Raw genomic sequence first — 13784 nt, 5'->3', positions numbered from 1 at the left:
GAGCAATGCAGGACGGAGTGCTGAGCACGAAGGATTCCTTGCAAAAGTGCACAGAAGCCCTAGCAGCTGCAGTTCACGCAGTACACAGATTACTGTCTGGCGGAGGGAGGCAAGGACTTACCTCCACCAAATTTGGACAGATGGACCACTGGACTGTCGGGGTCACTTGGATCCAGCTCCTGTGTTCCAGGGACCACGCTCGTCACTAAGAGAGGGGACCCAGAGGACCGGTGAAGCAGAAGTTTGGTGTCTGCGTTAGCAGGGGGAAGATTCCGTCGACTCATGGGAGATTCCTTCTTGGCTTCCAGTGCAGGGTGAAAGCAGACAGCCTCCAGAGCATGCACCACCATAAAACAGTCGAGAAAGCCTGCAGGATTAGGCGCTACAATGTTGCTGGCAGTCTTCTTGCTACTTTGTTGCAGTTTTGCAGGCATCCTGGAGCAGTCAATGGTCGATCCGAAGTCGAAGAGGGAGATGCAGAGAAACTCTGGTGAGCTCTTGCATTTGTTATCTGACGAGAAGCTCACAGGAGAGACCCTAAATAGCCCACACAGGAGGATTGGCCACCCAGTCAGGTAAGCATCTATCAGGAGGGGTCTCTGACGTCACCTGCTGGCACTGGCCACCAGATGCCTCCATTATGCCCTCACACCTCTGCATTCAAGATGGCAGAGGTCTGAGACACACTGGAGGAGCTTTGGGCACCATCCCTGGGGTGGTGATGGACAGGGGAGTGCTAACTCCCCTTTCTTTTATCCAGTTTCGCACAAGAGCAGGGGCTGGGGGATCCCTGAACCGGTGTAGACTGGCTTATGCAAGGAGGGCACCATCTGTGCCCTTCAAAGCATTTCCAGAGGCTGGGGGAGGCTACTCCTCCCCAGCCCTTAACACCTATTTCCAAAGGGAGAGGGTGTAACACCCTTTCTCAGAGGAAATCCTTTGTTCTGCCTTCCTGGGACTGGGCTGCCCAGACCCCACGAGGGCAGAAACCTGTCTGTGGGTTGGCAGCAGCGGTAGCTGCAGTGAAAACCCCAGAGAGCTGGTTTGGCAGTACCCTGGGTCCATGCTGGAGCCCTGGGGATGCATGGAATTGGCACAATACCAGATTTGGCATAGGGGGACAATTCCATGATCTTAGACATGTTACATGGCCATATTCGGAGTTACCATTGTGAAGCTACATATAGGTATTGACCTATATGTAGTGCACACGTGTAATGGTGTCCCCGCACTCACAAAGTCCGGGGAAATTGCCCTGAACTATGTGGGGGCACCTTGGCTAGTGTCAGGGTGCCCTCACACTTAGTAACTTTGCACCTAACCTTCACCAAGTGAGGGTTAGACATATAGGTGACTTATAAGTTACTTAAGTGCAGTGTAAAATGGCTGTGAAATGATGTGGACGTTATTTTACTCAGGCTGCAGTGGCAGGCCTGTGTAATATTGATCTGATCTCCCTATGGGTGGCAAAAGAAATGCTACAGCCCTTAGGGATCTCCTGGAACCCCAATACCCTGGTATTCTTAGGTGCTATATACTAGGGAATTACAAGGGTGTTCCAGTGTGCCAATCAGAATTGGTAACAATGGTCACTAGCCTGCAGTGACAATTTTAAAGGCAGAGAGAGCATAAGCACTGAGGTTCTGATTAGCAGAGCCTCAGTGACACAGTTAGGCACCACACAGGGAACACATTCAGGCCACAACTATGAGCACTGGGGTCCTGGCTAGCAGGATCCCCGTGAGACAGGCAAAAACAAACTGACACACAAGTAATAATGGGGGTAACATGCCAGGCAAGATGATACTTTCCTACAGTAATTCAATTAGCTATTGCAAGAAGTAAAAATAGGGTTACTCAACTTGGAAAAACAGAGTAGTGATACAGAGTAACAGTTAACCCCTTCACTGTCAAGCCTTTTCCCCCTCAGGTTCCAGGCCTTTTTTTGGCTATGTGGGGCAGTTCGCGCTTAGGCCCTCATAACTTTTTGTCCACATAAGCTACCCAAGTCAAATTTGCGTCCTTTTTTCCAACATCCCAGGGATTCTAGAGGTACCCAGATTGTATGGGTTCCCCGAAGGAGACCAAGAAATTAGGCAAAATACAGCGAAAATTTAGTTTTTTTCAAAACAAAAAGGGAAAAAAGGGCTGCAGAAGGCGGCTTGTGGGTTTTTCCCTGAAAATGGCATCAACAAAGGGTTTGTGGTGCTAAAATCACCATCTTTCCAGCTTTCAGGAACAGGCAGACTTGAATTATAAAATCCAATTTTTCAACACAATTTTGGCATTTTATGGGGACATACCCCATTTTTACTATTTTTGTGCTTTCAGCCTCCTTCCAGTTAATGACAGAAATGGGAATGAAACCAATGCTGGATCCCGGAAAGCTAAACATTTCTGAAAAGCAGACAAAACTCTGAATTCTGCAAGGGGTAATTTGTGTAGATCCTACAAGGGTTTCCCGCAGAAAATAACAGCTATAATGAAAAATATGTTGAAATTGAAGTGAAAAAAAACTGCCATTTTTCTACATGCTTTACTCTGTAACTTTTTCCTGTGATGTCAGATTTTTTAAAGCAATATACTGTTACGTCTGCTTGACTCTTCTGGTTGCGGGGATATATAGGGCTTGTAGGTTCACCAAGAACCCTAGGTACCCAGAGCCACCTTGCAATGGGTTTTCATTCTATACCGGGTATACAGCAAATCATTTGCTGAAATATAAAGAGTGAAAAATAGGTATCAAGGACACCTTTGCATTTACAAAATGGGCACAAGATAAGGTGTTGAGAAGCAGTGGTTATTTGCACATCTCTGAATTGCGGGGTGCCCGTACTAGCATGTGAATTACAGGGCATTTCTCAAATAGAAGTCTTTTTTACACACTGTCTTACATTTGGAAGGAAAACATGTAAAGAAAGACACGGGGCAATAACTCTTGTTTTGCTATTCTGTGTTCCCCCAGGTCTCCCGATAAAAATGGTACATCACTTGCATGTGTAGGCCTAATGCTCGCAACAGGAAATGCAACATGGACACATCACATTGTTACTGTCAGGAATAAGGCCATGGGCGGTCCAGGTCCCGCCCGAAACTCTGCTGTGGGGCTCTGCGGCACTTTATGCGCACCACTTGTCATCCCCTCTTGTTCCAAAGGTGGCCATCAATGTCGTCTGCCCTGTGGCAAAACTCATAGAGCTGCAGGTTCAGGACATTGGTGGACAAGATGCACTTATCAGTGCTAGTCCATGAAGGGACTACAATTCCCATGTTTTTAGAGGCAGCAGCCATCTTGGGGTGTGGCAGGCCTATAAAGCCCAGCCACACCCAAGCACGTTGCTCACTATTTTGAAGACTTCGATGCAGTCAGACCTCGTGGGGGTTTCTCTGAAGAAGAGCAGAGTTCCTGGATGGCAGAACGACATCCAATCGAAGTATCCTTGTTTCCATGGTGAATTAAAAAACGAGTAGGTCGTACTCGTAGCGGTAAGGCCTTGATTGATCCAATTTTGGAGGAAGTCGTTACTTCCAGAAGTAAAGCGCCCCTTAGCACAACGAGCAAAGCGTTTTCAGTTTCCAGAGTACAGCGGCCTTGGCGCGACGATCAAAGGCTTTTCAGAGCACAGGTGCTAAAGCTCTCTTTGCACGGCAATTCAAGCGCTTCAGTTCACAGATGTAAAGCGCTCTTGGCACGGCAATTCAAAGCGCTTCAGTTCATAGATGTAAAGCGCTCTTGGCACTGCAATTCAAAGCGCTTCAGTTCACAGATGTAAAGCGCTCTTGGCACGGCCATTCAAGCGCTTCAGTCCACAGATGTAAAGTGCTCTTGGCACGGCAATCAAAGCGCTTCAATCCACATGAGTAAAAGCCTGTTGGCTCAACAATCAAAGTGATTCAGGCAACATGAGTAAAGTGCCCCCTTAGCATAACGAGCGTAGCGTCTCAGGCAAGATCAGTAAAAGCGCTTCCTGGTATTATAAGTAAAGCGCTTCAAGTTCAATGAGTAAAAACTGTTTGGCCTTTAAAGTTGTGAGTGTGAAAGTATTTCTGGAGATAAGCAAATCTGAGATTTCATTGTTTTTTTTGGAAAGCATAATATGTGAAAAGCATATTTAATTCTTTGAGATTTTCTAGGTCATGATCAAAGGTTTATATTATGAATGCATAAATGTTACATGATTGATATTCTGAGTATGATCATAATCCAAAGCTCTTGCCATCTCTTGGTTCTGAGGTCGTAGTTTATTCTTGTTCCATGCTTCAAAGAAGGGGCTTTGCCCTCGTTTCAAAAGTGGTCTCCATCTGATATCACGGAGACGCATTTAGTCAAGAGTCTATTGATGAGTTATATTTCTATGAGTGAGTAAGTGCATATTTGTCCTAACCTTTGCTTTTCAGATCTCTCTTCCTGCTGTTCCCTACCCTAATTCCCTTCCCCCCGACTGGCTTCGTCATAACTCTGTGCTATAATAGCTTTCTGAGTTGGTGATGCTGGAAGGTGAGCCTTTTGTTCAGCAACGTGCAGATCACGAGGAAAGGACACTGTGACGGTTACATTGAAATCTGCCATGTTTTTTTCAAAGTGCCTAGCTGTAGATTGTGGCCTCTAGCTCAGCCAGCACCTAGGGAAACCTACCAAACCTGTGCATTTTTGAAAACTAGACACCTAGGGGAATCTAAGACTGGGTGACTTGTGGGGCTCTCACCAGGTTCTGTTACCCAGAATCCTTTGCAAACCTCAAAATTTGGTTTAAAAAACACTTTTTTCTCTCATTCCGGTGACAGAAAGCTCTGGAATCTGAGAGGAGACACACATTTCCTTCCACCCAGGATTCCCCAAAGTCTCCCGATAAAAATTATACCTCACTTGTGTGGGTAGGCCTAGTGCCCGTGACAGAAAAATGCCCCAAAACACAACGTGGACACATCACATTTTCCCAAAGAAAACAGAGCTGTTTTTGCAGAGTGCCTACCTGTGGATTTTGGCCTCTAGCTCAGCCTGCACCTAGGGAAACCTACCAAACCTGTGCATTTTGAAAGCTAGACACCTAGGGGAAGCTAAGATGGGGTGACTTGTGGGGCTCTCACCAGGTTCTATTACCCAGAATCCTTTGCAAAGCTAAATATTTGGCAAAATAAAAAACACTTTTTCCTCACATTTTGGTGACAGAAAGATCTGGAATCTGAGAGGAGCCACACATTTCCTTCCACCCAGCGTTCCCCAAGTCTCCCGATAGAAATGATGCCTCACTTGTGGGGGTAGGCCTAGTGCCCGTGACAGGAAATGCCCCAAAACACAACGTGGACACATCACATTTTCCTAAAGAAAACAGAGCTGTTATTTGCAAAGTGCCTCCCTGTGGATTTTGCCCTGTAGCTTAGCCGGCACCTAGGGAAACCTACCAAACCTGTGCATTTTTTAAAACTAGTCACCAAGGGGAATCAAAGATGGGGTGACTTGTGGGGCTCTCACCAGGTTCTGTTACCCAGAATCCTTTGCAAACCTTAAACTTTGACTAAAAAAACACTTTTTCCTCACATTTTGGTGACAAAGTTCAGGAATCTGAGAGGAGTCACAAATTTCCTTACACCCAGCGTCCCCCCCCCAAGTCTCCCGATAGAAATGATACCTCACTTGAGTGGGTAGACCTGGTGCCCTCAACAGGAAATGCCCCAAAACACAACATGGACACATCAAAATTATCAAATACAAAACAGTTTTTTGGGGGCAGGGGGGACAACCTGCGTTTTTGGTCCTGGGCTCAGTAGCCATATAGGGAAACCTCCCAAACCCAAACATTTCTGAAAACTAGACACCCGAGGGAGTCCCGGAGGTGTGACTTGCGTTGATACCCCAGTGTTTTCTTACCCAGAATCCATTGCAAACCTCAAAATTTGGCTAAAAAAACGTTTTCTTCACATTTCGGTGACGGAAAGTTCTGGAGCCTGAGAGGAGCCACAAATTTCCTTCCATCCAGCGTTCCCCCAAGTCTCCCGATAAAAATTATACCTCACTTGTGAGGGGGCCCAGGGGCCTGCAACAGAAAAAGGCCAAAAACCTGTAGAGATTGAGGGGATAGATAGCACAGCGAGTTGATAAGCACATATTTTTCTTTTATACATCTTTAGGCTGACTCTGCTTTGGGGACCCACACAAGTGAGGTGTCATTTTACTTGGGAGACTGAGGATCGCTAGGGAGTAGGAATTATGTGCTGGAGCAGTGATCCTACAAAGAAGAGTCAGGAAAATATGTTTTTTTAAGCAAATTTTGAGGTTTGCAGAGGAGTCTGGGTAAGAAAATGTTTGAGAATCCATGCAAGCCACACCTCCCTTGACTCCTTGGGGTGTCTAGTTTAAAAAAATGTCTGGGTTTGGTAGGTTTCCCTAGTTGAAGGCCACACCCGGGACCTAAAACATAGGTGCCCTCTCCCCCCCAAACACAGGTAGTTTTGTAATATATCATTTTGATGTGCCCATCTACTTCTGTGATGTTCCAAACACTAAAATTGTGAAAAGAAACGCACTTAGGTTATATTTAAAAGACCCCTCACCCACCAACCAAGACAATCCCTGTAGACGCCTATTTACAGGCATTGTGCGCATCCCTCCTTGAACTGAGGTTCCTGTTTTTCACCCCTACGTGTTCCATATGTCCCAGCAGCCATATAATTGTTTATAATCAGGGCCGTTTATGTGTGACACTACCATGTGCATCCCATGTGTCCTTACTACGGATGTTTGTAATGGGAAAATAAATAACAATGTATGTTACTGTTTTGTAAGAGCGACAGTGTCAAAAGTCTTTTTCTCAATATTTTCATACTGCTAACCTTGTATAAATATCTCTCAATTGGGTAAAATATGCCACAACATTGGACTATGCAAGCACAGCCAAGCTGCATAAATTCATTATTTTCTCCACTTACAATGGGGAGTAACCCATCATTGCCCATCTTCATCATTTTACAGATCAATAAGTCCCTCTCCTATTTTAGTAAGACTCTGTAGGCTACCACAATATTAATTTGTCACTAGTAGGTGAAGCATTCTTCAATGATCACCAGGCTGATGAAAACAGCAAAATCTGGACTTCAGTATTCCAAAGTCATGTCTGCTACCCTGCATGTGATATCTCTTGCTGGAATACAACAGATCTGGGCTGGTCATATGACTTGCTGTATGAAATCATGCTTCAGTTTCAGATTGAAAATACAAGGTCACCTGCACAGGACAAATCATGTTGGACATGGCATATGCGACAATTCATTCAGAGCATCCCGATCACCCAGTAGCCATCCATCTCAGTGTGTCACCTGATGACAGGGTTTTCTGCACCTGAAAATATAGGTGTCAACGGCACTCCCGGTACTTTGGTACCACACTGGTGATGATATATCCTGTGCCACATACCATCATAATGTTCTGATTCCTGAGCATGTGTTCGGCATCTGAAGGTGGTGCTAGTTATATATGGTAAGCAGGTAATGCAGTAGAAGCCATGTTTCAATCTTTGCATTTCTACTTGAGTTGGAGAAAGGCAATGAATTCATTGAAATGGGTGAGCTATGCACTTAAGAATGCTTTGCCAACCTTCAGAGACTTCACTAGTTGATCCCTCATACCATGGCTTGCGTTGACTGAAGAGAAACAGCTACAAGTAGCTGTAAAGAGCACAGAACCTTCACGTGTGTAGATACAGAAGTGCTCCTTTCGGTGTGTGCCAATACGTGAGATTTGTGTCCTGCAACGATGCAGGAGATAGACTGCCTTTCTGAAGGAAATGTATGTATGCTGTACCATTTCCTGTGCTTGCTAAAAGGCCAAAGCTGTTTGCAAAACATCTTCCTCCTCCTGTCCTGTGTTCTCCATTAAGGGCCTCTCCATCTATCTTCTCATCCTCAACCAATACACCACAACACCCAAGATGTTGATGGATTATGGTTTGGGAGCTAGACTTATTTCTCAATTTTCAACCCGCTTTTGCCGGAGAAAAACTATGGGCTACAACTGCAATTTTTACAAAAATGTGCTACTTTACTATATTTCATTTTATGAATCCCTGTTAATTTTCGCAACAAAATGCTAAGTTTGTATTGTGACCACCTTCATTGTGACATGTAGTGCTTTGTTCTGAGAGTCAACTTGAATGTGGATGGGAGGGCAGATAGACAGTCTCCTATTGTAGTGCTACTTATTCGGCAAAATTGTGCTGTGTGAGAACGGCGTTAGTGAGACCAATGAAGAAATGTGACTGATGAGTGTGTTAAGAAGCTCCTGAGGTTATAGGCTATAAAGAATATTTGATTGCAACTCTAGGAATAATTGAAAAAAGGGCAATACAAACTATTGAACCGGAAAAAGATCACCCAGGGGCCATGTTTTGTACAGTGTGGAAATGGAATGCATTAAGATGGAAAATACAGGAAGGATAGTAACATTAATGGTGGGTGCCCCGTACAAGCCCCACAATTTTGTTTGCCATCTAATACCAGATCTCTACATTTTGTTTTCAAACCACCTATAAGTAGAATATTTACAAATCAGTCCACTGTGAGTCAGGCTACCCCTGGATTCGTTGGGAATTATAATGAATGCTGCAATATTGTAATAGTAGTAATTACCTCCCATTCATCTAAACAGTTCTAAAATCTGGTGAAATCTCTGCAGAAAAATGGAGTGAAAAGTTGGAAATTATAACAGGAATAGGTATTTCCCCAGGAGTTTACTCATACTACCGAGACATTCTTGTAAACTGGAATTACCAATACCTTCTGTAAGCGATAACCGGGGTGCTGAAAAACCGCATCAGTAGTCTTCGTAATTTGCCACAAAAGGGTTGCCTAAAGTGAGCCTGCAAATGATATGGATGAAAGGTGCGGCATCATATTAAATAAGATTTACAGAGATTATACATGGCCGTAATTATAATTATATAGTGCTTAATGCACCTGACGAGACGTTGAAGCACTTTTCGGTGAGTAGTATGCAACTCCAGAACCAAAAAGGATTGGTGGTGGATTAGTATAAGGAAATATGAGTTGATCTGAGCCGTGTCTGTTAGTTTGATTAAACAGGATAATCAAATCAAGATCATGGTCATACATTCGAGTTGCTCTTTTGCCCTGGTTATCTGTTGGAGATGTTCTCTCATCTTCTCTTTGGACAGACCACATAGTAAAACAGGCATTGTTTAAAGCCAGCAATCTTGTGGTTGAAAGATGCCACGTCCCAAGGCAACTTTGGCCGACAACAAGAGGACGGCTAAGTAAATTCTAAATAGCTTTGAAGAAATATGCATCCTTCTTGCCCACAAATCATGGTCAATGCTTTTTCAGATAACAAAGACAAGGAGGTCCCTCTTTTTGAGGCACTCACTTATTTTAATTTAAGGAGTTGGACTTGCAGGCTGGGCTCTCTTAGAAAGGGTTAAGTCAGAGAAATAATCAGCATTTGCAGATTTTAGGAACTACCATGCTCTCAATGGGCTGCCTTGAAGATAACGTTAGCTTCTAACTTAATAAAGATCGACTCAGTTGAAACTTATAGTGTGCAGGTCTTCAAAAAGGATCATAACCAAATTTGTGGAGGCGTTAGGGTTATTGATGTTTGTTTTATTTGGAAGCAATTTGTTGCACTAAGCACTACCTCTATTTTTTTAACTATACTCTCACTTGATTTTTCATCAATCTTAATGGGTTGTCATACAGTAAGATCCATAAGTAGCCTGGGCCTCTTACATATATATCCTCTAGGTGTATTTTATCTGTGAGCACAATTAGTGCAGTCATGTTGATGTTTTGGTGGCCATGTCTTCTGGAGGCGACCAACATCATTAAACTATATAATTTTAAATCTAGTATTTCTAGGGACAGAAAAACAAATGCAAGTGGAATCGCAGAAGCCATAGGGTAAAGAACAGTTTAACATGTATTTGGGCTAGACTACCACTCTGTTTGCTGCGTTTGTCACTATGTAGCATGGCAAGCCAGTGTCTGCAGCATGGTGTAGCTGTCAGGCATGAGTTTGCCTAAAGAGGGGAAGAGTTAGAAGCTAGGTTCAGCTACAAGTAGAAGATCCACAGAATTAACAAGTAGTAGATCTGAGGCACCTGAATCATGTGACATTTAAGAGTAAGCAGTTCAGATGTAACATTTGGGCACATGCGTGAGTAGGGTTGGTGGAGGAGCGAGTAAAGGAGTGAATGAAATAATGTATTTGAAAACTCTACCATTGCATCATATCTGCAGAGGGATGACATTAGGTATGAAGAGGTTGACGTGGATAAGCAGAATAGAGGGTGTGGATGAGAAAAAATAAGCTAACCCCTTGCTATGATTTGGTATTGTAGGAAGCTTGCTCTCTATATAGTGCACTAAAATGAAGTACACTGTGCAGAGAGTCCAGTGGATCTCGAATTGATGTTACTGAGGCAAAAGTAGATAGGACTAATGCTCTACTTGTGGTAGTGTGGGCGAGCAGTTAGGCTTATCAAGGAGTCTTTTTAGGCAACTGTTGTACTCACAGAGGAAATGAATGAGGCACACACTCAATGAACAAATCTGAAACCAATTTAGAAAAATAACATTTGCTTTTATATATGCTTTAAACCAAAGAACTTCATTACAAGGTAAGCAGTTTTTAAAAGATAAATACTTTGCAGTTTCAAAACTCAACACAGTGCAATTTCTCAGTTCAGCAATGTTAACTAATGGGAGGAAAACAAGAATGCAGTTTTGCAGTTCAGTACAGAACTTACAAATCCAGTCTTCAGTATTTTATGTCATCACCAGGCAAGGTTCAAATCAGTACCAAGAGTGCACCCCCAGGGCACAGGGATGGCCGGGTGTAGAGGTCAAATTCAGAATCGAGTGCCCAATGTTAACCAATGGAGACTGCAGGGTGAACAGAGATGTGCTGCTCATGGGTGAGTAAAGTGGTGTCAGGGGTGATCTCCTGGGGTTGAGGTAGGCACAAGGGGAGGCCACAAGGCAGCACCAAACGTATACCCTCAGTGGCACAGACGCGGATAGGTGCAGAGTGCCAACATAGTGTTGAGCATCCTATGCAAGTCAACGGGGGAGATCAGTTTTGGAAATAGGGCCAGGAGGCTGAACGAAGAAAACCCACAGCTGTCCAGGTAAGTTCTAATGCTAGGGGACGAAAGGTACGCTGGTGGTCCAGCTCCCCAAGACACAGGGGCTCTGGGTGCAGGGGCGTCCTTTGGCGTTGAGAACAGCTGATCAGGCAGGTTGATTTGAGGCCGAGTCCGCTGGAGAACCTTCGCAGGATCGGTCGGTCAGTTGGACTCAGATCTTAGGCGTCTGTGCAGAGGTGGGTCCGGGGGCGTTTTTGCAGTTTCTCAGGACAGAGTTCTTTTCCTTGAGAGTTGGTTTCTTCTTGAACAGGTTTGCTGTTCTCGGAGATACTGTTCTTTGTTAAAGGCAGGTAGTCCTCCCAAAGCTTTGAAGGACGCTGGGCTGCAGGCGGGTCGTCTTTTGGCACAGGACTGTTGAGGGTTGCAGACAGGCCGGTCGGGCTGGGGCCAAGTCAGTAGTTGTCTATAGGTTTCTCTGCTGATGTGACTCCGTTGCATTCGGCTCTTCTTAGGTCAGCAGAAATGTGAGTTCTAGCGTTCAGGGGTGCCACGTAAAAACTGAACTTAGGGGAGTAACAGGGAGTGCCAGGTGGTAGCAAAGGGGCTACTCAGCTTCAGGGTGACTACACCCTTTCTATGACCACTTCCGCTGGGAAGTAGGCATAACCCTAAATCTCGTGGCCCAATTTCTGACAACCAAGATGGAGGAATTTAAAAAGTAGTGTCCACTTCAGCTCGTCCACCTTAGGGATGGGATTGGCATGAAGTGGGCCCTCCTCCTAATTTAACTAATTTTCCTGCCTGTAATGCCACCACAAATGGGCTTAGGACAGGGGTGCTGGTCATCTCCACCATCTGGAGAGACCTGGGTTGCATTACAAAGGTAGCAAGCCTTTGAATCTCCCTACCCTGGAATGTTCATCCTGCCTTGGGGAGGAGTTAACACCTCTGCCCAGTACAGGTTTTTGTCTTTGGGCCTCGAGAGCACTGGCTCTCTTCGTGGGGGTCCAGAAACGTGTCTGTGGTAGCTGAACTGGCCAGAAACAGTCAACACACTAATAGTTTGTATGTTTTCAGGGGGCACCTCTGAGGTGCCCTCTGGGTGCATTTTGTAAAATAAATCCATCACTTGGGTCAGTGAGGGTTTATTATCCTGAGATGTCTGATACAAAATATCCCAAGATTCAGAGAAGCCATCATGTAGCTGGGGAACTCATAGTGACCATTGTACAGCACATGTATTTAAGATGGCTTTCCTGTACACTTACAAATACATAGCAGGGGCATATCTGCTTATGTTGATATGCCCTCACATGTAATATAATGCACCCTGCCTTAGGGCTTAAGGCCTGCTAGAGGGGGTTTGACTTAAAAGGTGCATGCAGTGTTTAGGGGACATGCTGGGTTTTCAATTTTGGAAGCACCTTCCTGCAGTTGCAGTCTGCATAAGGTTGGTGCGGAGTCCCTCAGAGTGGCACAATTTGTGCTGCAGCTCTGAGGGGCCCTCCTAAGTACCCAAGCCCTAGGTTCCAGGGGTACCATTTACTTAGGACTTAAAGGGGGCTGAAGGGCCTGGGCACTCAGGGATCAAGTGACCAGGTGTCTTGTTTTAGGGAAGGAACACAGGCATTGGGGATCTGGTTAGCAAATACACAGTGCACTTCTGTCAAAGTTGCATCTAAAAACCAGGCACTAAATGTGTGTGTGTGGCGGGGGGTGGCGTACTGCAACAAAACCAAGCTCCCTACACGTTTGTTCTACAAGATTACAAATGCCATTAAAAGGTTCATGGGATGTGATGAGGTTGAGCTCTGGGTTACAGCATGTGAGTGAATTTCTTGCAATACCTTGAAATTTTCAGGCAGGTTGTCTCTCCTACTATGCTGAACAACCGTAACAGGGAACGACTGGGAGAGGCACATGGTTACAGACTGATGGAAAGATGGTTGATCATAGGTTAGATGTATACCGTAGGAAGAAGAGTTAAGGGAGGAAAACATTGTCATAAAGCACCCAGTTGGAGTAGGCTTGTGTCAGAAGTTAAGAAAGACAATGAAACCTGTAAAAACAGGATGTGGGATGTAAGTCATGCACTTTTACTGTGGATATAAAGGACCGTACAGAATTTATAATGAAAGTACAGGTCGGCAGTTCTAGATTAGCATCAAAGTTTGGTGAGCCTAAATATGATATCAACCAGCATAATCACAAAGTTATCAGTTAAAATGTTGGGTCGTATTGCATGTTCGGGAAAAAGCATGTAAACCTCTCAGCAGTTGCCTGCACTGAAAAAAATGACAACAGCAATTGGAACAAAACGGTACAACATAAAACCCCAACAAGTTAAGGCAAAGCCTTTGACGAAGAATGTGTACTATAAAGGTAACATCAGCAATCTACAGTACAAAAGCAGAAATCGGGTTATACGAGGTCAGCAATAAGAGAGGCTGATACGAGAGCCAACAGCTAAACGTTTAGAAATTGGCAGCTACTTTTTCCGTGGGAAATAAGATGTATAATTGTAATAGAACAACAGAGAAAGAGTGTGAGTGGTGTTTGTACAAAAATGCTGAAGGGCTATAGTGGTTTCGATGATAAAGAAGAGGCAAGGGCATAACATGGTAGTTTTTCTAAGCCACACTTTTATCTCAAGATGGCGGAGGAGATCAATAGAAAAAACGTGAGAAG

The sequence above is a fragment of the Pleurodeles waltl genome, chromosome 1_1 (genome assembly GCF_031143425.1).
Source record: "Pleurodeles waltl isolate 20211129_DDA chromosome 1_1, aPleWal1.hap1.20221129, whole genome shotgun sequence".
NCBI lineage: Eukaryota > Metazoa > Chordata > Amphibia > Caudata > Salamandridae > Pleurodeles > Pleurodeles waltl.
The sequence above is the reverse complement of the archived record's forward strand: the minus strand, read 5'-3'. Positions refer to the sequence as shown.